General features: G+C 44.1%; 1 protein-coding gene across 15 annotated transcripts in view; it reads left to right on the forward strand.

Moving 5' to 3' along the window:
• Ldlrad4 (low density lipoprotein receptor class A domain containing 4) overlaps window positions 1-24,712 on the forward strand; it is a 329,078-nt gene that overhangs the window by 55,552 nt on the left and 248,814 nt on the right. For 6 of the 15 annotated variants that reach the window (XM_039097102.2, XM_039097100.2, XM_063277574.1 and 3 more), the window contains exon 2: window positions 13,171-13,259. The exons of 4 other annotated variants lie outside the window; for them this stretch is intronic. The gene's annotated coding sequence lies outside the window, so the exon portion shown is untranslated. Of the gene's footprint in view, window positions 1-13,170; window positions 13,260-13,335; window positions 14,438-14,740; window positions 14,868-24,712 lie in introns of those variants that run through there. 5 more of the 15 variants (XM_039097106.2, XM_039097104.2, XM_039097105.2 and 2 more) reach the window with 2 other exon arrangements.

Genomic DNA, 24,712 nt, shown 5'->3' on the forward strand with positions numbered 1-24,712 from the left:
TACACAACTGCTTAAGGCAGAGCACAAGAAGGCACCATGATCTGGTCCTTCTCCTTATAGGGACCCATAAATCATACATGCTATCTTCAACCCTTGAGCTGTAGTCCGCTCAAAAGCATGGATGTGAAGGTTGAATGCTGTCATGGCTTTTTGGTTATTAAGGCTATCTTTCTGGACTCCTAAAACAAAACGAAACAAAACAAAACAAAACTGCCTCCTTTCCTCCTGTGTGCATTGTTCTGTTTAAAGTCCCCAAACACCTGACTCAGCAGTGTGACCCTATGCTTCTGCTCGCAGGCTGGTTTGCAGCTTCAGCTCCTGGGGAAGGACTTGGGAGCACCACGTTGGCCGTAATTCTTCCCATGCTATAGCATCACCTGACAGGCGGCCTTGTTCTGTTTTCCTCTTAAATGGCTGCAGGGGTGGGGCTTCTGGACTTTGCTGGATAAAGTGCCAAGGCCGTACACGCACCATCAGGCTGCATAGGGTAGGTGGCCTGCGTTTTCCTTGATGGGAGATGGTAGTTGACTGGGGAGGGCAGAAGAGCCAGAGAGGCTTCTGGCATGAGGCCTCTGTCCTGCTTCTGTGTTCCTCACAGACTTTGGAGGACACCCTCCCCCTTACCCCCGAGGCCAATGAAGCCTGTGGTGCCCTAGACACCATAGGTCAGGCTACAAGTGTTCCAGATGGTTGTCAGATTTTTTTTTGAAGGTACTGTGCACTTGTGGGCACCAGAAAAGACCCTAAGTTCAGTGCTCTGAGCTCCAGGAGAGACCACCTGTGAGAGTGTTTGACATTACCCGTTTCTTATCTTTGGGCAAAATGGGACATTTCGGTACTGCATCTGTTTGAGGAGGCCCTTCATTTCTATTTGGGATGAAAACTCAATCTAGGCTAGGTAAATGATGTAGCTGGCCTTTGACCTTTGACTCACTCTTGTTCTCCCTCCTCATGTTAGTGTCTGTTAGTTGCCCAGTGCAGCCATATTGTATATTAGTGTGTGTGTGTGTATATATGTATATGTATATATATATATATAATGTTAATGTATATGGTAATGGTAAGTATCAGAGTATCATGAAATGGTTGCCTTTCCTTTATTAAGAACAGGTGTTCAAACTGGTACCACAGTAAGGATGGTCAGCTGGGGGTGGCGCTTGTGTGTAGTCACACTGCTTGGCTGTCCTTGTGCACAAGGCTGGGGTCTCTGAGCAGGGAGGCAGTTGCAGTGTTTCCTACTGTCCTGGGACTTGGAACCCTTCAGCTGCTGGCTTCTTCCTGAGGCAAAGCTTAGTGTAAGAGCCCTGGCCAGCATCTGAGCGCTAGAAAGGTTGAGCCTCCATTTAATATTTCTCAACATTGCTTCACTCTGAAACAATGCAGCCCCACGAGAGAAAGCTGGTGAGCATCTTTTCTAGACTCGTTCAAGAAGATACTGTAGTCACAAGTATCGAGCACGTGTGGGTTCACTGAACCAAGTTGGTGCATATATGCATTTGTGTCTGACACAAAATTCAGAAGTGTTGCTGTATTTGAGATAAGGTGTTACAGAATTTATCTTTGATATTTCTGGAAAAAAATGGCCTCAAATAAAAATGGTTTGGGGAAGGACATCTCTCTTCTTTTTCCTTCATCTTCCCGTAACTCTAACGATTCTGGAAATTGCTTCCCCCCCACCCCCCATCCCACAAAATAGCTGTCTGGTCTGAAGGCCTCCTTGTATCATAAAAGGCTCCACTTCAGGAGAAAGAGTTGTCAGAACAAACCTCATTTCAGAGCAAGGAAGAAAGTCTCCTGCTGGGTTCCTCTCTTAATCTTATTCTAAAACGAGTTTCTTAAAAAAAAATTTTTTTTTTCCTTAATGGAGTGAGAATGTTGAGAAAACTAACAAATTTCAGGTTGGCTTGGGTGGGTAAGGGCACTTGCCACTGAGCCTATACCTGGAGCTCGATCCCCGGACCACATTTTATGGAAGGAGAGAACCAATGCCTACAAGTTACTAACTCAGGCCTCACCTCCACCCCATGTCTGCCACATTTCCAGTACCTCAGTACTCAGGAGGCAGGAGGATCACTGTGAGTTTAAGACTAGTCTGGTTTTTAGGACAAGTTCCATGCTAACCAAGGCTGTTGTGAAAGCCAAACAGAACACAACAATGAACACAAAATAGCAAAACAAAAGCAAAACAGAAAATGCACCAACCCAACACAGAGCCCAGAGTTGTGGTGTGCTTCAGAAGCGTCAAAGCGGAGTATTTTAGCAAGTGTGTGTGAGGGCCTGGGTTCTGTCCCAGGCATTGCCAAGACATGAGCAGAAAGACGAGGGAGAGTAGGGCTCATTTCTCTTTGTTGGTTTGTATTCTTTCTTTCACGTGTCTTTCTCTTGTGGCAAGAAAAATCCCCGATACCTGTTAATTTTTGGGGAGTACCAACCCGTCCATCATGTTGGTTTCTTGGGTCTCACCGGAGGAGCTCCTGCCCGCAATGTCAGGAGCACATCTTTCAGGAGATGGTTTGGGGTTAGTGAGATTATCAGCCCTGCAGGACTGTATCTATTTTGCTGGAAAGCCACATGTGGATTCCTCAAATACTTTGAGCAGCAGGCAATGTGCATGAGGAACCCAGCCAGCACTTCCTGTGTAGCACTTCCTGTAACTGGCTCTGCTTAGTCTCCCAGTTCTTTCTCTTGAGCAAACTGTTCATCTGAAACTGAAATTTCCTTTGGTAAAGACAAAATATTCATGCTTTAGCCCTTTTGCTTGAGTCTCTTGGGTTTTGTGTTGAGAGCGCTCTGTGGGCTTATGAAAAAGGCATGTGTTCACTAGAAGGAAGGAACAGTAAAACTTGGGTAGGTGTTATGTCTGCGTTCTGACTTGGGATGGATCGTCTTTGGTGTAAGCCCAGTGCTGGTTCCGTGCCAGCCACCTGGCTCCTGCGAGGGTCCTAATCTGTAGGTTTCGTTGCTGTTTTCATAGCTAGAGATGGACCCAGGAGGGTTGAAATTTCTTCAGGGATGAAGAGTTGAGTTTGTTGAGATTCTCAGCCTTGTGTTACGGAACTGATGTTTTTAGTTTTTCTTGGCTTGCGTGTGAGAATCCTGCTGTCTGAGAGGATAATGTTCATGTTTACTGAGTGATTTATGAAAGACTGGGAATATGTAATCAGTTCCTGAGTAGAGTTTTTGAGATTGCGGTACATTTCTGTAATGAATGAAGTTCGAATTTTTTCACTCTTTGAAGCAGTTGGACTATGTTAAAATCAACCCCTTTCAAAAATCTACAACAGATAGAACTTTAGTAATGGTTACTTCTTCACAGTAAAAAAGCATAACATTTTGTTTGAGGGTAATGAGCACTGAAAGTATTCAAGTTCAACGTTTATTATTTCTGTGTGGGCGAAGGTGTGCACGTGCCATGGTTTTTATGTGGTGTTTACGTACGATGCAGTGTTTGGGAATCGATCCTTCCATTACAAAAGATTTCTTTCTCCCATCGTAGGTCTTAGATATTTAATTCAGGTTGTCAGGCTTGCGTGGTAAGCGCCTTTACCCTCTGCGCCATCTTGCTGGCCCTGCATCCAACTTTTTTGTTTCTAAATTAAAACTCTTATCTATGTGGTGTATGTATGAGTGCGGGTAGGCGCGTACCACAGCGTGAGTATGTGTGTAAATCAGAAGATAACTGGTGGGAGTTGGTTCTCCCTTGACACGTTTGGGCTCTGGGGGCTAAACTTAGGTTGTGCAGCTTGGCAGGAAATAGCCCTGTTCACTGATCTTCTCAACACAACTTTTAAACAGAATTGAAACAAAAACCTTAATTAAAACATTTAAAAATGGTCTATTGTTAAAAGATAGTAATGGGTTTTTTAGAAGGTTGTATCAGAATCTTGGTTTAGAATTATAAACAGATCATTGACTCTCATTGGATTTTGTTGTTTTAGTTGGGAATTAAAGAATTACTGATACTAATGGAAAATTGAAAATGAACCATGAGGTCTTACTTTAGACTTAAGCAATTTTCTGTTTTTAACTTGTGCTTTTTGATGATAAAATGCCAGAGACGATATCCGACAAAACCGTGGCCTCCTGGGATATGATTCTCATTTATGTTTGTATGTATGTATGTATGTATGTATGTATGTATGTATGTATGTATATTTAAATTTCAGATGTTGTTTCTTTCCCAGTCTCCCCTCTGCAAACCCCCACCCCATCCCCTTTGCCTTTGAGAGGGCTGCTCCGCACTCACCCACCCATTCCCACCTTACCTCTCCAGCATCCCTCTATGCTGGGGCATCAAGCATCCGCAGGACCAAGGGCTCCACTCCCATTAGTGACTGAGAAGGCCATCCTCTGCTACATGTATAACTGGAGCCACGGGTCCCTCTGTGGGTTATATTTAAAACATCCAAACATCCGAAGGATGTTTTCAAAAATTGATTTATTCTTTGATAGTTTCATATGTTCCTCTGGGACCCACTGAATTCCACTTCTCCCATTGAGTTTCCATGCTGTGCTCATGTCTTATTTTGTTTTTACTTGGTGACCCACTGGGTGTAACTAGGGTCACATGATTGGGAATGGATGGGAAGCTATCCACTGGAGAGTGAGTTAACTGACTCGTGGCTGCATCACTGAAGACAGTAAATTCCCAGTAACATCTTGTTCAGAGAGTCCTTACTTGTGTCTGTGGATTGAGGCACACTCCCTACTTTCCCCTCCAGTAGTTTCAAAGTATCATGTCTTATATTGAGGTTTTTGAGTTGGCTGGAGTTGAGTTTTGTGCAGGGTGAAAAGGTGAGAACCAGGTTTCATTCTTTTCCTGTTGATAGCCCATATCCTGGGACCATTTGTTGAAGATGCTGTCTTTTCTCCTGTGTGTATTTTGGTATTTCTGAGCCCTCTGTCTATTCCACTGGTCTGTGGATCTGTTTTTGTGCCAGACTCCGGCTGTGTTTGTTACTGTGGCTCTGTGGTGTAAGTTGAAATCAGGTATGGTCATATCTCCTACAGAACTCTTTTCCCAGTATGGCTTTGGCTAGCGTTAGTCTTTTGTGTCTCTGTGTGAATTTCAAAAAATTTTTTTTCTGTGACTACAAAGAATGGCCCCAGAACTTAGATTGAGATGCATAGAATTTATAAATTGCTTTTGGTAGGATGACCATTTTTTTTTTTTTTTACAATATCAGTCCTTTCTGATCCATGAACATGGGTGATCTTTCTGTCTCTCATTGTCTTTCTCAGTTTGTTTTTTTGCAGTATCTTAAAGTTTTCATTGCAGGCGTCTTTTGGTTCCTTGGTTAGGTTTGTTTCCAGGGATTTTATTCCTTGGGCAGCTGAAGGAATTCGTATGAAAGAATGTTTCCCGTGTTCTTTTTCAGTGTGTTTATGTTTGGCATACAGAAAGGTCACTGATTTTCATGTGTTAAGTTTGTATCCTGCTGCTTCGCTCAATGTGTTTATCAGCTGTAGGGGTTTCCTGGTGGGGGGGTCGTTCCGCATGTCTAGAATCCTACTGTCTGCAAGTGGGGACACTCCTTTTCCTATCTGTATCCCCTTTATTTCCTTTGTCTTATCGTTCTAGCTAAGGCTTCAAGCATTGAATTTAGAGTAGAAGTAAGGGGAGTGGACACACTAGTGTTAGCGGGATGCTTTGAATTTTTCCCCATTTAGGGCAGCATTGTTTTATAGATTGGCTGTATGTAGACTTCATCGTGTTAAGTGGGATCATGCCACCCCTGGTTCTCCATTACTTTCATCGTGAAGAGGTTGGATTTTGTCAAAGGATTGGGTGATGGTGAGATTTCTAACGAGTCCAGTCATGCGATGAGTCACATTTATTGATTTATGCAGGTTGAACCATAGCTGCATTTCTGAAGTGAAGCCAAGCTTGATCATGCTGATGACGTTTTTGGTGTGATCTTGAGTTCCGTTAAAAAATATCTTCGTGTGAATTTTGAATCCACGTTTATCAGGAGGTTGAGCTATCAGTTTGTATTTTTGTACTATTTTTATCTAGTTTTGGTGTCAGTAATATTGGCTTTGTTAAGAGAATTTGAAGCTTTGTTTCCTTTTCTATTTTATAGAAAAATTTAAGTTATGTCAATTTCAGTCTTTGAAGGTCTGAGCAAATTCTGTACTGAATTCATCTGGTCCTATACAGCTTTTAGTTAGGGGAACTTTTTTTTTTTTTCCCCCGGAGCTGGGGACCGAACTCAGGGCCTTGCGCTCGCTAGGCAAGCGCTCTACCGCTGAGCTAAATCCTCAACCCTCCCCCCCCCTTTTTTTTTAAAGATTTATTTACAGTGTTCTGCCTACATATATGCCAGAGTACCAGAAGAGAGCATCAGATCCCATTACAGATGGTTGTGAGCCACCATGTGGTTGCTGGGAATTGAACTCAGGACCTCTGGAAGAGCAGTCAGTGCTCTTAGCCTCTGAGCCATCTCTCCAGCCCCTAGGGGAACTTTTATTTGCTGCTTCAGTCTCATTGTTGGTTATAGGTCTGTTTAAATTGTTTATGTTTGGGCTAATTTTGGTAGGTCACACGCATCTATAAATTTATCTTGTTTCTTTCAGATTTTCCAGCTTAGTGGGACATAGATTTTTTTTTTTAAGGCTTATCTTTGTGATTTTTATTAATTCTATGGGTATCATAATGTCTGCCGTGCTGGGCCATGTCTAATTTTGTTAGGATCCTACATCACTTTGTTTTGGTAAATTTGGCTAAGGGTTTGTCAGTCTTTATCTTTTCAAAGAACCAACTGTTTAATTTTTTTCTGTCATTTTTTTTCATTTCTATTTCGTTAATTTCTGCCGTGATCTTAATGACTTCCTCCCATCAGTTGATTTTGGTTCGGGTTTGTTCTTGTATCATGAAGTCAGTTATTTGGGGTCTTTCTGGTTTTTGGATGAAGACAGTCAGTGCTATGAGCTTTCCTCTGGGGATTGCCTTCGCCGTCTGTTTTCGTCCGATTCTAGGAATTTTTACTTCCTCCTGGATTTCTTCTGTGATTTCTTCGTCATTTACTAGTGTGTCGTTTCTGCATCTTTCTTGGCTGCTGATATCTGGCTTTATCTCACTGTGGTCTGAATGGACACAGGGTGTTACTCCAGGCTTTCCATGCTGTTGAGTCTTGCCGTGTGTCCCAATATGTGATCTATTTTGGAGAAAGTCCCATGTGCTGCTGAGAGAATGTGAAAAGAAATTTCTTTTTAGCAGAACGTTCTGTAGACATGCATTAGGTGTATTCAGTTTATGATACTAATTAACTTGCTCCCCCCAACCCTCTCAGTATAAATTTCCTGCCTGTTGGTGAGAGGGTTATGTTGAAGTCACCCACTGTTACTTTGCTGGGGTTGGGGGTGTTAACCTGTAACTTTACATCTGGTAGTATTTACTTTGTGAAATTGAGTGTACCTGCATTTCGGGATATACTTGTTTAGAATTTTGGTATCTTCTTGATAGATCTTCTGGTAAGCAGGAAATGGCCTTCCTTATCTATTCTGACTAATTTCGATTTAAAGTCCATTTTGTCAGAGAGCTGCCAATAGCTACATGGTATTGTCAATAGCAACATGTGCTCATTTCCTAGTTCTTTTTTTTTTTTTCTTTTTCTTTTTTTCGGAGCTGGGGACCGAACCCAGGGCCTTGCGCTTGCTAGGCAAGCGCTCTACCACTGAACTTAATCCCCAACCCCGTGTCCTAAATTCTTACCCATAGGCTATGTCCGTCTTTGAGAGTAAGCAGCACTACTTGGAAGCAGCAAAAAGATGAATCCTATTTTCAATCCACTCTGCTAGTCTAGGCCTTTATGTCGGGGGAATTGAAGCCATTAATAGTCAGAGTTATTATCTAAAAAGACCTGATTGATTCTCGTCGTTTTGTGGCTTTCGCGGTGTTTTCTTAAACTTCTTTTGACCAACTGTCCTGGTCTTTTCTCTTTGTGGCCTTTTGGGAATGTTTACCCTCTTCAGTCCAGAATCCTTCCAAATGTCTCTGTGGATTAGCGCTCATAAATTCCTTTCGTTTATTTTTGTTGTGGAAAGTTTTTGTTTCTCCTTCGATCGTGATAGATAATCAAGTGTAACTGTCTGGGTAGGTTGGTGCTCTTCTGGCTTTCAAAGTTTCTGCTGAGTCATCAGCTGTTGGATGGCCCTACTCTGCCTTTCTGTGTGACTTCACCCCTCTCTCTTGTGGCTTTCAGCAACCTTTGTTTAGTCTAGGTTTTGGTAGCTTAATTATAATATAGCATAGGGAGTTTCTTTTCTGGCCGTTTTTTACTTGATAGTCTGTATGTTTCTTATTTTTTTTAAATTAATCATTCCATTCACTTACATCTCAAATGATATACCACTTCTGATTATCCCTCCACAAACCCCCTATTCAACCTCTCCCCTTCCCCTTTGTTTCTATGAGGGTGATTTCCCACCCAAGCTCTCCTGCCCCACCGCTCCAGCATCCCTCTACCCTGGGACATCAACCCTCCACAGGACCAAGGACCTCCCCTCCCATGGAAGTCAGACAAGGCCATCCTCTGCTACATATGTATCTGGAGCCATGCATCCTTCCCTGTTCACGCCTTGGTTGGTAGGCTAGTCCCTGGGAACACTGGGTGGTCCGGCCAGCCAACATTGTTCTTATGGGGTTGCAACCCTGCTCTGCTCCTCCAGTCTTTCTGCCAACAACCTCACTAGGGTACCCGAGCTCGGTCTGATGTTTGGTTCTAAGCATCCACCTTTGCATTGGTCAGTTGCTGGCAGAACCTCCCAGGGAGCAGCTGCACCAGGGAGCAGCGCCTCTTGGCGTCGGCAACAGTGTCTGGGTTTGGTGTCTGCAGATAGGATAGATTCCCAGGTAGGGTGGTCCTCAGATGGCCCTTCCTTCAGTCTCTGCTCCCCCCCCTTTTTTTTTTTTTTTGGTCTCTGTCTTTCCTTTAGACAGTATCATCTCTGGGTTAAAACCTTTGAGATGGTCAGGTCCCTCAACTGGGCTGTGCCTTTCTACTGTAGGCGGTCTCTACAGGATCTCTCCCCTTCGCCGCACATTTCAGTGCTCTCTCTCTGGTGTCTGGGAGACACGTTTCTCTCTCTCTCTCTGGTGTCTGGTCTCCAGTGGCTGTCCCCACTTCTTCATCCCCCAGACAGACCTCTCTTTCTTTAGATTTGAGAGATTTTTTCTTAGGCTTTATTGAAAGCAGTTTCTATACTTTTGGAATGGACGCCTCCTCCTTGTATGTCCACAATTCTTAGGTTGTGGTTTCATGGTGTCCCAAACCCTCTCATATTCTGTTCATGTACACATTTAAAAATTTACCTTGAACTAATGACCTAATTCTTTCACGTCACCTTCAAGCCCTGATGCTCTATTCGCCACACGATCAGTGAGTCCTGAGGGCGAGGCTGTCCACTGAGCCGTATTGGCTGACAAGAGGCTCGCATTGCAATCCCACCATCTTTTCCTTTGGCTTTGCTTTAGCAACTCTCTCTTTATTGAATTCTACTCTCATATTTTGAATCTATGTCTTTATTCCATTCATCCGTTCATTTTTGTGCTCTTGGGGTACATTCCTGCTTTCTCTGAGTTGTCTGAACCTATCTGTAATCCTTCCTTTGAATTCTTTGTCCGGCAGTTCTTCTGAGTTGCTCTCATTGGGGATCATGACTCTGGAAGCATCAAGGTTTGAAGAAGACACACTGCACTTTTTTCTGTGTGCTGGTCATGTTTCTGCACTGACACTTTTGCATCTAAAGTCAGTTTATCGAGATTTCCTTTCCTTTCTCCTTTTCTACCTCACTTCCTTTCTTTACCCGTTTTCTTTCCAAGTTAACCTTCTTTGCATGGAGACAGTTGCAGTGTTCAGAAAGGATTCAGATCCAGCTGCCTATTCTCACAGCCGCTGATGTGTGTTGCAGGTCCCCATGTACCTGGACAGGCTACCCCAGGGTCAAGTCTGATCCACTTCTCATCTGTGATTTTTGTTGTGGGTTTCTATGTTTCCTACTTTAGTTCATCGATGGCCTGCTCTCTGTTCCTACCGCCCTTGCTGTGTTTTGTGAGCCTTTGTGTGGTCCCGAACTCTGGGTCCCCTTCACTCGTCTGGCACCTTCTATCACTTTTATTTACATGTAATGCATCCTACCCCGGAAGTCCAGCCTTCCCAGCACATCTACTGCTTCTCTCCACACTTTAATCTTGGCCACTTCCTGAGAGACATTCCTAAGCACTGACTCAGGTTCATGGGCAAAAACTGTGAGGCTAAATACCTTTTAGCCTATTTTGAAATTGAACTTGAATCTTTGAACCCTGCTCTGCAGGATTGAACGGATTCAGGTGCTGCTATGGCCTTACCACGTTATGTAGAAGTCGACTAGTCGTAATTGTTGAAATTAAAAAAAACGAGCCCCGAGGGGATGGCTAAGCTTGTCAAGTGCCTCACAAGCACGAAGACTTGCGTCTGAGTCTCAAGATCCTCACAAAAATCCTGAGTACGGCAGCTAGCTGCTGCCTCTTGAGTCCAATGCTGGGGAAGCAGAGACAAGAGGATCCTCACTTTTTGAGTATGACACCCAAGGTTGTTCTTTGGCTTCAATATGCAAATACCTGCCCACAACACACTCAACATAGTCATTACATATGCAGCCACACATGCAAACAGTAAGTTAGAGACTTCTTATGAGTTCAGGATGCTGGCAATGTAGTTCCTTCCTATAGGGTGGTCATAGTTGAGTGAGAAAAATCACTCATAGTTGCTGTATCCTCATCAATGGAGTTTACACATGCATTTAATATATAAATACATATTCCATATATCTATGTTGTAAAATGTATTCGTTTTATATTTCCGCATAAAATAGTCTTTTTTTAAAAATAAGCTTGGCGTTTTAAACCAGCACACTCATTTATTCTCTCTCAGTTTCTATGGCTGAGGTGTCTCGTGCTCTGCTCAGTTCTCCTAGGGCTGGAGTTAAGATGTGAGGAAGGCTGTGCTTTGCATGGAGAAGAGTCTTCTTTTTAAGCTTGTGGATGGTTGACAGAATTAAATCTCTTCCAACTGTAGGATTGCTGTCACCGTTCCTTTGCTTGCTGTCAGCTAGGACTGTCCTCAGGTCCCAGAGGCCCCTCAGGTTTTCCCATGTGGCCCCAGTCCCTCATCGAGGGAGCCTCCCACTCTTCAGTTACAATTTAGGAACCTTACGTAAGGTGCCAGGACTGAGGCCTCAGCAGCCTGCTCTCGATTCTGTACATCTCCAATAGGAAGGAGATAGATAATAGCAGGGAGGGGTTAGCTTCTGTATTTGGAGGAGATTCCCCAGGAGTTCTCAGTGTTCTTCATCAGTCACTTTTTATCCGGATACCTTTGTACTGGTTGAACACTGGGGAGTGACATATGGTAGGAACACGATTTGAGGGACAAATCTCTCGCAGAGTGCAGCGTGGCACACAAATGTCACAGATGGCTGCTTCTTCTACCTTGGACAGAGTGTATCCTAGGTACTGGCAAGCTGGGTGTTATGAAGCACCCATTTTCTCAGAGGCAGAGATTTACCTGAAATGGTAAAGAGACCATTCATAAGGCAGGGAGTCACTGAACGGGGCACAGTGATCCCACCTAGCATGAGATCACCCAGGGTGCGCTTGCTAAGTTGGGATGAAGGTGTTGATGGTAGATGGAGGGAACCAGGCAGCCCCTGAAGCTAAAGATGCTTTACTTCCAGGATGGAGGACGCAGAAAGACAGGCGGCTCTGTGGGTACGACCACTGCTACACAGGATTAGATGTCTATTTCCAAGGAGGGATGAGGTGCGCTCGGGCTTTCCTCCTCCTCCTGTGGAATATTAGGTTGGCTGAGCTATCTGGAGGTAATTTGGATTGTTAGGAAGGAAAATGGACTTTTCATCTGGCTACACAGAAGGCTAAAACAGAAGGATTGTCTCAAGTCAGAGGCCAGCCCTAGGGTATAAAAGGGGACCCTGTTTCAGAGAGAGAGAGAGAGAGAGAGAGAGAGAGAGAGAGAGAGAGAGAGAGAGGGAGGGAGAGAGAGAGAGAGAGAGAGAGAGAGAGAGAGAGAGAGAGAGAGAGAGTCACCTACAGGACTTGATGCTTCATCAGTCTGAGAGCCTGAGTTTTGTTCCTGTATCCCACAATGGAGGTTGTCATCTGACCTCTACATCTGCACCATGGCACCCTTGTGCCTGCATTCACGGACTCATATAGACAACGACAACAACAACAACACAGACAAACTCACGTATCACAGTACGCCTTCCTTCTAGTCCATTTCCCCACCAAGGCTAGATCAGTGGCTCACATTCTACAGCCTGTGTGCCTCCCAGGAGGTCTGCAGTGACCAAAGACACAGAAGGGAGTCTGACATGGCCGTGCTATGAGAGACCGTACTAGCAGCTCACTGAGACAGATGCAGGTGGATACTTACTCCCAGTGATTGGATTGAAGTCAGGGATTCCGATGGTTGAATTAGGGGAAAGATTGAAGAAGCTGAAGGGGAGGGCGACCCCATAGGAAGACCATCATTCTCAACTAACCTGGACTCCTGGGAGCTCCCAGAGACTGAGCTACTGACCAGGAGCCAGAGGCACCAGGTACAAATATAGCTCAGGTCTTCCTGGTCTGGTCTTAGTGGGAGAAGATGCGCTTAATCCTTGAGAGATTTGAGGTCCCAGGGAAATGGGAGGCCTGGTGTGTGGGGGAACACCATCTTGGAGGCAAGGAGGAGGGGGAATAGGATGAGGAACTGTGGGATGGGGGGATTGAGAGGGGACAATGGCTGGAATGTAAATAAATAAAATAATTTAAATAATAAAAAAGAAAGCAGTCCATCAAGGTACTGTTCATTATTTGTGACTCATTGAAGGCAAAGTTCCTGTCACTGGAGGAGTGAGCGTGTGTTTTGATGTAGGGATGAGAACTTACTGCCCTCAATGACTCCTAGAAAAGATCCCAATTTAGTCATGTCCTTCTTTCCAGATTTTTGGCTATGAATCCCTCTTTTTCCCCACCATGTAATACTTAATGTTTATGTTTGCATTTTCATTTTATTTATTTTGATGTTTGTGCCTTTTATTGTGACAGCTCTTAACATATTTTTTTGGAACTTGGGTTGAACTGAGATAAATCAAGAATCAACTCACCATCCTCTCTGTTTCTTCCAGCATGCGTGGCTCTACGTTGGCAGCACCAGACCCCAGTCTCCTGTTGGACTGTTTTTAAGAACAGATCCCAGGCTTTGCCTGGTTCAGAGGTGAGCTCAGTTCTTGCTCATGTTTATGAAGCAGAGTTTGATGCTGGTCCATCTGAGGTGGTTGGCTGCCCTATGTCTCCTTTGTTTTCTATCTGTGTGTCTAAGTGACTGAAACTTGTGTACATGGAGGTAAAATGTAGACAGTAGATATATGTTTTGGTAGCTCGGATATCCTTTAAGGTAAAGCTAGATAGATAGGGCTAGTCCTGGGGGCATCAGTCAGTCAGTCAGTCAGTTGGTGTTAGAGGATACAAGGCTCTGCTCCTAGGCTCTGCTTGTCTGCTGTTTACTCTTCACCCAAGGGTGCCCCGGTACCTCTGTTATGTTGACTCTTCAGTGATTTTATTGACTCTGTTCCTGCCTAGTTGACTGTCTTCATTTGATGTTTCCTGGCATCAAACGAAGACATTTGATAATTTTCAAAAAGGTAAGGAGTTCTATAGTGTTCTACAAAGTTTCAGAGTATTCCCTCTCTCTTTCCCTCCCTCCTTCTCTCCTCCCCTCCTGTCTTTTTTTTTTTTTATTTGCTAGAAGGTAGGCTCATTACTTAAAATAAGTTCCTCACTAGCTCTCTAAGGTCCAGGAGAGACCCTGGGCTCTTTTATTAGATCCTCTCTCTCGATGGCTTGCTTGTGTGACTCGTCTAGAACAGCATCTGGTAGGCTAACCCAACTCAATCAAACTTGTGTTAAATGTCATTAATTGATGAAGACCTCCCTGGGCTCTAAAAAAAAAATGTGTTGGGATTCAGTGAGGCTTCTAATTCGCAGTGTGAATCACTCATTTACACAGATCCCTCAGTTTATGGACTTTTCTCAGTTTCGAGCCTCCCTAACTCGTAACGCTAAACATCACATATTGTACAGCAGACTCCATTCTGCTTCAGTGTGGGGCCAGTTCCTCTCTCTGGAGAGTTGAGTTCAGTTTATAAATAGTTCCTTCCTGAGCGAGTTGACTCACAGGGTAGATGGCAAGTGTTTGTAGGAGTTCATGGACGTTTGTGCTGCTGACATATACGTGTGTGACCTCTCTCTTAACCGGATGGAAGAACAACATGGTGCTGGAGAATCTCTTGTTTTTGCTGACTTAATGAATACTCGTGTTTTTCCTATGGTAATTTGGCATACTTACTGCCAGCTTAAAGTAGGAGGAAGTCTTCTCCCAAGGCCCGTGCAACCGTGAGTGCAGTCTACCAGTCTTTATTTTATGTGCATTCTCCTTAAGTTCACCCCTCCAAGCCTAAAATTGTCTCCGTGGAGTTTTCTAAGCAAGGGAACATACCACTGAATTATGCCCCCAAAGGACTGTGAAATTTGATTTACAAAATTTTGGTAAAAGTAGCAATAATTCTTGAAAATTACATAAGTATCCGATTCCTCTCCTTATATGGGATTACCTCATTCTGTCAACTATTTTAAGCAGCTTTAAAATTGGTAATGGAAAACTTTTCTCTTGACTACAGTACCGTATGTGGCTTTTAGGTTAAATACGAAACTGTGTTCCTTCCCCGCCAACGGGAGCCATGGAAGAACGGCCCGCGCTCGCCGCACAACTGTATGCTGCTCCAGCATTCCTGGGCGCTCTCAAGCACAGACGTTTGATTCTGAGGTGCTGTCAGGACTTTCACACTTTAAAATAGGCTCTTACAGCTGGCTGTCCTGGAATTTATCCTTGCTCTGTTACTTGTAAAGCTCACAGCTGGACTGTGAGACATTCCTAAGTGGTGAGCGCTTTAGACAGGTGTCTTGCTTCTCTGGGAGGGAGGGTCCTGCCTTGAGGACACCACGTCTGTCTTTGGGTGCAGTGGATTTAGTTGGACTTTGAAGGTGGGGTTGACTGAGTCTCTGTGCTTCTTATTAAGTATTCTAAAGATTCAGTCTCTTGGAGACTCCGAAGGCGCGTGCACCTTGCTAATGTTGCCCTTGTAGAACCTTTGGCTTGGCTTCCAGCCCTGCCCTGTCTCTTCATTTTATATCCTGGGCAAGTTGTCACCTGGAGTCTCGGTTTTCCTTATCTTATGGGCAATTTATCTTGTGGAATTATCTTTGAAATGGCTAATTCAGCAGTGATACCCATTAAACGGTCAGTAAAATGTCAGTTGTCACTGGCTATCCTGGTGTTAGCCAGCTGTCAGTCATGGATCTTACATCTGTGGGAACTGGCAGCAAGCAGACAGGAGTGCTGTCTGTCTTCCCTCAGGACCGAGCAGTTCTCCTAAAACCCTGGATGAGGCATCTTGCTACAGCCTGGTGTTAGGACATGGGTGAAGCGCGGGGCTGCTGAGAGGAAATCATTAATTAAATCGTGAAATCCAGGTTCCTTGCTCCATGGTGAGGACTGGGAGACACTTTGGGAAAGACTCAGCAATTAACTAACACCTCTATTCGATACTGTGCTTCTCTGACCTGAGCTTTCTGCGATCATGTCCAAAGAAAAACCAAAAGTATCAAGATCGAAGGCCAAAGCATTTGTGTTCCATTGCCTGTGCCTGCTAAATTAAGTGAGGTGTCCGTACAAAACGATCTCTGTGGTGCACAAGGGAACTGATGGAATTGTGAAAGTGGGACCAAGTAAGAACAATTAGGGCTCGGCTGTAATGAGAGCCTGAGACTCTCCCTTCCACTTAGAGCCCTGTGGAGGCTGCCCTGATTCCCTGTCTTCACGAAGCTCAGCAGTGATGGGTTAGCCTTCAAGTTGGTTATTTTGGAGGTGAAAGTAAAGGTACCAGAAGTAGGAGGCCTGGGGCGACCCCTTCACTGTCTTCCTGTGTTCTCAGAGGACTCTTGAATTCTCTCAGAGCTCCATTCAGGATCTCCTTTCGTCTGGCAACTCCACCCTCTTGCCTGCCCATCCCTATAGCCACCTTGTCTCTGTGTGACTGTGAACAGTCAGAAGGCTATAGGACCCCTTCTCCCTATCCGGTCCCCCATTCTCTGACTTTGGGTTAAGAATGTCCCTGGGAGAAGCAGAAACAGGGCACAGGTGTTAGGAACACTGCGGGGGGGGGGTATCCTTGAAAAGCTGGGAAACACACAGGGGAGAGACATAGCACTAGCTAGCCCTTCTGTCCGTGCCTGGAGACCTTGGGATTTCTCTGTCTGCTTCATTTGCCATCCATTATTTTGTCCTGTAGGTGTTTGAGTTTGTGGAGGGCAGAGAGCAACTTTGAGTGTCCTTCAGTCCCGACCTACCTTTCCTTTGGAGACATGGTCTCTCACTGGACTGGAACTGGCCACATAGGAGAGGTTGGCTGGCCACCAAGTCCCAGGGACCCGACTGTTTCTGTCTCTTTACCCTGGGATTATAAGTGTGTGCCACCACAGACACCTTTGAAACATTTTAATTTAGAATTTTTACGTGGCTCTAAGGATTGAACTTAGGTCTCCATGCTCCGAGGCAGGCACTTCCTAACGGAATTGTCTCTTCAGTCCTCTGCCCTCCTATTACCAAATGGCTTTCTTTTTTCTTCTCCTTCATCAAACAGACGACCACAGTCGTAACAGGAAAACGCCTTTAGCAAATTTCTCCTACACTCGAGCGCACCCGCGGCTTCGTCAGTTGATCGCAGTATTGTCAAACTTCGGGGAAAAAAAAAAAAGCTAGCAAATTTTCCACCTAAAATTTTCCTGGGGGAGGTTTGGGTGTGGGTGTGGGGAAAGAGTATAAAGTAAGACTTTTCAGAGCTTCTCGGTCGCTCAGCGTCGCTCGTCGCTTTGCACGGCGCGGGTGGTTAGAAATAGAACTGCTTTTTATGGGATGTTCAGCGGCAGCAGTTTGACGGCTCGGGGTTTCGTGGGTTTGGTCTGTCTGTGTGGGTGAAGTCGTTCCTGCAGCAGGGTCTCTTTATGCGCAGCGCACGGCATCATGCTCCGGTACTCCCTTCTCTGCCTCCTTCCTGCCCCCCTGCCTCTCCACTTGGTATCACCCAGATGGGCAGCACTGGAGTGTGAAATTGTGCTTTGCCAGGGTCAGGTTCTTAGCGCTTGCTCGTGGCATTGGGCGCCAGTTGTAACAGACTGTGTCTCAGCAGTCTCGGCAGAATCCCACTTGGTTGCATCTGTGAGGGCATTTGCTGGGCGAGCGTGCCCTTCAAGGAGAATGACCTCCTAAAGTCCCGGTGGCGGTGTTCACAGGGCACCCCTTCTTTCAAAAAGCGTCACCGCAGAGCTGCGTAATTATCACAAATTCTTCCACACGGAAATAGTTTGCTAAATTCTTTTTTGGATTCAATACAGAAAGGGCAGGAAGAGGGAGCAACCTAAAAATAGTGTTGTTGGCTTGTTTTTTTTTAAATCTGTGTATGTGTGTTTGTGCGTTGCCGTTAGGGTGGGAATGCCCCTGCCATGGTTTTGCATGTGTGAACCAGAGAACAGCCTGGAATATTGTTCATAGCCTTCCACTGTGATGCAGCGTCTCTTGTCTCACAAGACAGCTAACTGGCTCTCCGGGATCCATCGGTCTCCATGCCTTGCCTCCCTGGGTGAGCACTGAAATCGCAGACATGTGCTGCTACGCTTGGATTCTCATGAGTTTTAGGGATATTTGTGTTCGAGTGGCATGTGCTTTACCCAGTGAGCCATCTCCCTATCCCTAAGGTAACAGTTGTGACTCCTAGGGAGGCGTCCTCGAATTCCATGCTATCCTATCCAGTCCTGGGAGAATGTTAGGGCTCTGAAGGGATGTTCAGGAAGGTTCCTGGGCTCCCCAGAGGTAGCAGCATTTTCAGGCATGAGGTGTGAAGGTCATCAGAGAAACCATTTTAATGATGTCAGATGCAAGACGTCTTGAGTGTGGGCTGAGGGTGATACAGGCAAGATTGATGAGGACAGGCAGGGAGATGGAAGGGACTGCAGTGTAAATTGTAACAACACAAACAGACGGTTAGATGTGTCACCTGGTAAAACAGACACACACAAGCTTGTATTTTATTTGCCTATCTATCTGTCTGTCTGTCTGTCTGTCTATCTACCTGTCTATCTATCTATCTATCTATCTATCTATCTATCTATCTATCTATCTATCTATCATCTATCTATCTATCTACCTACCTACCTACCAATCTGTCTACCTGTCTGTCTGTCTACCTACCTACCAATCTGTCTACCTGTCTGTCTGTCTGTCTACCTACCTACCAATCTGTCTACCTGTCTGTCTGTCTGTCTACCTACCTACCAATCTGTCTACCTACCTACCAATCTGTCTGCCTACCTACCAATCTGTCTGCCTGCCTACCAATCTGTCTGCCTGCCTACCAATCTGTCTGCCTACCTACCAATCTGTCTGCCTACCTACCAATCTGTCTACCTACCTACCAATCTGTCTGTCTGTCTATCTACCTACCTACCTGTCTACCTACCAGTCTGTCTACCTACCAGTCCACCCATCTACCTACCTACCTACCTACCCACCCACCCATCTCTATCTATCTACCCACCCACCTGCCCACTCTGTCTGTCTGTCTGTCTGTCTGTCTATCTACCTGTCTGTCTGTCTACCTACCTACCAATCTGTCTACCTACCTACTAATCAATCTGTCTGCCTACCTACCAATCTGTCTGCCTACCTACCAATCATCTGTCTACCTACCTACCAATCATCTGTCTACCTACCTACCAATCTGTCTACCTACCTACCAATCTGTCTACCTACCTACCAATCTGTCTACCTACCTACCAATCTGTCTACCTACCTGTCAATCTGTCTACCTACCTGTCAATCTGTCTACCTACCTGTCAATCTGTCTACCTACCTGTCAATCTGTCTACCTACCTGTCAGTCTGTCTACCTACCTGTCTGTCTGTCTACCTACCAGTCTGTCTGTCTACCTACCAGTCTGTCTGTCTGTCTGTCTGTCTATCTATCTATCTATCTATCTACCTACCTACCTGTCTACCTACCAGTCTGTCTACCTACCCGTCTGTCTACCTACCAGTCCACCCATCTACCTACCTACCTACCTACCCACCTGCCCACTCTATCTATCTATCTATCTATCTATCTATCTATCTATCTATCTATCTATCTATCATCTATCTATCTATCTATCATCTATCTATCTATCTATCTATCTATCATCTATCTATCTATCTATCTATCTGTCTATCTATCTATCTATCTATCTATCATCTATCTATCTATCTATCATCTATCTATCTATCTATCTATCTATCATCTATCTATCTATCTATCATCTATCTATCTATCTATCTATCTATCATCTATCTATCTATCTATCTATCTATCTATCTATCTATCTATCATCTATCTATCTATCGATCCATCTATCTGTAACAATAATGAAGAAAAGGAGGTCATGGATTTGAGAGGGGAGTACATGGAAGTGCTTGGAGGGAGAAATGATGTAATTATCGTATACATAAAGAAAATGACAGATCAAGAAGAATGTCAGCTAGTCGTTTCTATGCAGGCTTTCCAGTCGAGTGACTTACTTGTTTTTGTGTGGTCTTTATTTGTGTCCTGTTTGCTGATGCTCAGCTGACTTGTACGACAGCGCTTGGGAGAGATTCCTTCTTGACACTAGGTGTCTGAGGTTTGTCTAGGCTCAAACAGATGTGTAAGAAACAGTTTTTCTTCCTTCTTCTGGGGTCTGAATTGCCACCATTTTCTACATTTTACTTGCATATCTTTCAAGGACCTTGACTGCTGTAGGGAGAAGTCAGGGATGTGCAGTTGAAGAAATGCTGTTAGCATTGTTGAAATACAGAACAGCCTCTTTGAAACATGGTACCAAAAGAGACCAAGAGATGGAATCTAGTAGATCTGTTAACTAGTTTGAGTTCATTAATTTGAGTTTTTTTTTTAAAATAAAATTTCACGCAGAGCTACAAGCCATCAGGTAACTGACCAGCCATCACTGTCAACTTCCCCAAAGAAAATTGCTCCAGGGAGACTGTAGCATGGGAATTAATTTGTTTTACATTCTCGACTGAAGAATCTGTTGTAGTTATACTTGTGATTCATGGTTTCCTTAAGACAGTAAAGCTCACAGCAAGTAGTCGATAACCAACCCTCCAGTTAAATTTAAGTGAATTTAATATAACCCAGCAATAAAGAAAATAGTAAATAAGTGTTTCCCACCTTGGTTTCGGTTCACAAAGTATCTTCTTGGATACCTTCCATCGGCTGAGCCAAAAATAGGAATAAAGGGATATCCCACCTCTGTTAAATGGACAGGCCTTGGTTGACATCTGTTTCTGGCCATCTATATTGGAGCTCTTTGCACTAACAATATCTTAGACTTACAACAGTGGGCATTTTAGTTATGCCTGGATGAAATACCTGACTTTGGCAGTACTATTGCTGAAATATTAGTAATCTGAACAACTGAAAAAAAGAAAGAAAAAATCCATAAAGGAGTTAGTATAATCTTGTGATCACAAATGAATCTTTTTGTTTTGTTTTGTTTTTTGAGACAGGGTTTCTCTGTGTAGCCCTAGCTGTTCTAGAACTCATTCTATTGAGCAGGCTGGCCTCGAACCCCTCACAGGTCTGCTTCTGCCTCTTGAGTGCTGGGATTAAAGATGTGTGCACCACCTGGCTATGAACCTCTCTTTAAAAACCTCTGCTTCCAGGTGAGGGGAGGGTCAGAATAGTGACCCTGAAAACATTGGCAGTAGGCCATTCCTTGTCTGCTCTGAGACACAAACAAACACGAGGGCTTGCTGATGTAAATGTTTTACTTGGAAGCATTAAAAACACACCTATAAAAAGCAAAGACATATGCAGCTTTGGCAGAAGAACTAGAATGGTATGGAAATACAGCCTCTTCTGAGTTTATAGATGCTTTGACATTTGGGGCTTTTAGATATTATACCAGTAGAGTCTTGTGAGGAACGGCAGCCCTGCCCTGTTTTGCACCGATGCTCAAGGTTCAACTGCTTGTCATTTTCTACATCTCTGTAAGGGTTCCATCCCTTTTTTATCCTGTAATTTTTTTTCAGGTGTGCCTGAGTCTGTTTACTCGGTATCTGAGTTCTCAGAAGAACTCCATTCTAGGGCACATTGAAGTTTACATCTCGGGTACCAAATCTCACGCGTTCACTCTATTACTTTATTTATTCACCTTGCTTTTTATTTTACAAAGGAGGCAGTGTTTGTGTTCGTTTGTTTTTTGTCAACTCGACATGAGTGGGCATCATCTGGGAAGGGAGAACCTCGGTTGAGAAGCGCCTCCGTCAGATCAGTCTGTAGCCAAGCCTGCGGAGCATTTTCTTGATCGATAATTGATTTGGGGACTTCAGGCCATGGAGAGCAACCCCAGGCAAGTGGTCTTAGGTTGTATAAAAAAACTGACAAGCCAAGGGGAGCAAAGACAGTAAGCAGTATTCCTCTATGGCCTTTAATTTAGTTCCTGCCTCCAGGGTTGAGCCTTGAGTCCCAGCCCTGACTTCTCTCAGTGATCTGTGACCTGAGGTACGGATAAACCTACCTGTCCCCCAAGTTGGTTTTGGTCCTAGCGTTCTATCATAGCAATAGAAACCCCAACCAAGAACATGCTTGCAATGGTTTACAAGGTCAGGAAGGATTAAAAGAGATAATTGAATTGTTTAAGGATTTGGAAATACAGAAGTAGAATTTAGTGCAATATAGTTGATTGGGTTGTTTAATCAATTGAGTTTAAGTTTTTTCAATAGGGTCGCCTATCTTTCAATCACAGTTGAATGAAAGGTTCTGACTCCATCTTTGGGTGACTGGTAGAGGAAGCCCAAGTGAAATTGATATTAAAAATTGCCAGCTGGGGGTCCTGGGAGCTGGTTCAGTAGTTAAAGAGCAAGCAGGAGGGGTGGAGTTTGGACTCCATGTAAATGCCCGATGGGTATGGTGGCCCCCCATAACTCCAGCCTAGGAAGACAGAAATAGTTCTTCTTGCCTATCTGTGTGTACCAGGGAGACAGCCATTCTCTTCCCTTTACTGGTGCCATATTCATCCACTTATTGTCATCAGAGTAGGTGACTTTGTTTCCTTATTCCTAGTGCTCTGTGACCTCATGTCTCTGATCCTTGAAGACAGAAGAAACTGGTCATTTCTGTCTGTTCCCAATAGAAAAATGTCAATATTTCACATGCCAAGAAAGGTTAGCTTATGGTTGATTTAAAAGTTTGAAGCAATCTTCTCTACCTTACCCTTTATTTGGGTACTAAGCATTCCTCCAAGGATTTATATATATTATTCTGGGAAATACAACCCTGAAACCTTCAGAACTTCTGCTTGACCAGAAGAATCAACCGCTTCTTTCATCTGTTGATCATTTTAGGGTTTCTTTATTCTTATACTGGAATGTGTATATTCTTGTTTCCATAAAGATACAAATTCAGATGGTCTTGAGGGAATTTTTGCTGTCCACTATCGATGAGGTACCTCTTTATTTTTTGGTGGTCATAATATATCTAGTGAGCTTTCATAGAAAGGAATCGAATAGTTGGCACAGTTTAAGAAATTGGAGTATTAAAAAAAAGGGGGGGGTGACTGGGAGGGGTCAGTGAGTGGGATGTAAAGTGAGTGAGTAAATTAAGTTAAATTAAATAAAAAAGAAATTAGAGTGCGCCAAGAGTGGGAAGGGCTTTTATTCACCAACTGCTGTTTATTTACGATTAAATCCTTGCTTGCGTGATAGGACTAAGAAGGTGTACTAGGACACATCTGTATAAGGCCCACCCAAACCAGCACTCACGAGCAGAGCTATAGACCCTGTTCTGCATCTCGGCTGCCTGTGGAAAAGTCCTGCACGCTCCTCTGTTATGACACACAGGGAATTGAATTTCCTGAGTCTGACTAAGTGTGAGGAATTTTCTGTTTACAGGCAATAAAAAGCTAAAGGAAACTACAGCAAAGTGCCAGGACCCGTAGGAGTTTGGGCCTCTGAGTCACAGCAAAATAGCCCCTGGAGAGAAAGTCTGTGCAGTTGTGTACGATTCCCCTCTGCTCGCCCTGCCTTAGCCAGTCTGTGTTGGCAGCCATCTTTGCATTCTCCAGCCGAGGCTCGACCTGTGGCATTCCATAAAAGCAAATGATCAAACCAGCAACCCCATTGCTACCAAGATGGCCGTCAAGACAGGACCAAGTGTTGGGTTTTGTATACTAAACATAAGCATTCACTTACTAATCTGTTCAATGAATAATTACCAAGTACTTCTTGATTGAAAGCATTAACAGTTGAATGGTGTGGTTGAGGTACAGAGGGATGTGATACTCCACACATGGTTGGATAGCGTAGTAGTCCAGCTATGAGTGCCAGATTGAATTTTGTTAAGTCTTTTACCTCATCATGGACTCATCATCTCTTTATTTTCCTTTATTAAGGAGTTGTGCAGACAGGCCTGAAATTAAGAAACCATTTGGGCCAAGGAGATGGCTCAGAAGGTAGAGACACTGCAAAACCTTCTGACCTGAGTCCATCCCCGGAAGCCACATGGTGGAAGGAGGGAACTAAATCCTGAAAGAAGTTCTCTGACTTCTCCATGTGTGGGGTGGCACTCGTGCCCCTTCCTCTGTCCGGATAAATATATAAATGCTTAAAGGGTGAAAAAGAGGAGCTGGAGAGATGGCTCAGAACACTTGCCGAGGACCCAGGTTTCCTTCCCAGAAGCCCTGTGGTGCTCACAGTTGCCTGTTATAGCACAGGGGATCCAATGGTCTCTCTCTCCCAGCCTCCAGATCACTCATGCTCACAAGGCAATACACACAAGCAGAATACTCATACACATAAAGCAAAGATAAATGTAAAAGAACATAAAAAGAAAAAGAGAAACAATATAACATTAATAGGCTCACAGAAGTAAGGGTTTATTTCTTAGCCGTGTTACATAGTATTGTAGAACAGATCTTTGACCATTCTGTTACCTTCCCTGTTACTGTGGAAGCCATGTTAATAGAAGCCTCATCTCTTCATACAGCTCCAGGGGTTCTAAAAGCAGGGGAGGGCAAGTCCATAATGCAAGCCTCTGGCCCAGTGCTAAGGAGCTAACCATGTAGCACGTGGCATTTTAGGGCTCCGTCCTCCACGTGCCTGTCAATGACTGGCACTGATAATCCCTCCTCCATTCTACTTTCCGTTTTCCTTATGTCCCTCTTCCTTCCATTCTCTCCCCTCCCTTCTTTGATTATTCTGAGGTAGGGATTTTGCCGTATATCCCAAGCTGGCCTAGAACCTTATAGTCCAGGCTGATTTTGAACCTATAGCTCTCCAACCTCATTGGCCCCAGTGCCAGACCTGCCTTCTCATTTTGTTTTCCTAAGAGATTATAATAAAGGTCATGGAGATTATATTTTTCACTGACACACATGCAATATTGATTTGCAAGCAGTATTTATTGTTTAGTTCACATTCTTAAAGGATTGTAAGACAGAAGGTCAAAAGTCACCCAGGATTCCATTATTTTCCTCTCCATGTGGTTGCTTTCAGTTTATTCCATTAATATATGTATATTATATA

Source organism: Rattus norvegicus, chromosome 18, assembly GCF_036323735.1.
Source record: "Rattus norvegicus strain BN/NHsdMcwi chromosome 18, GRCr8, whole genome shotgun sequence".
NCBI lineage: Eukaryota > Metazoa > Chordata > Mammalia > Rodentia > Muridae > Rattus > Rattus norvegicus.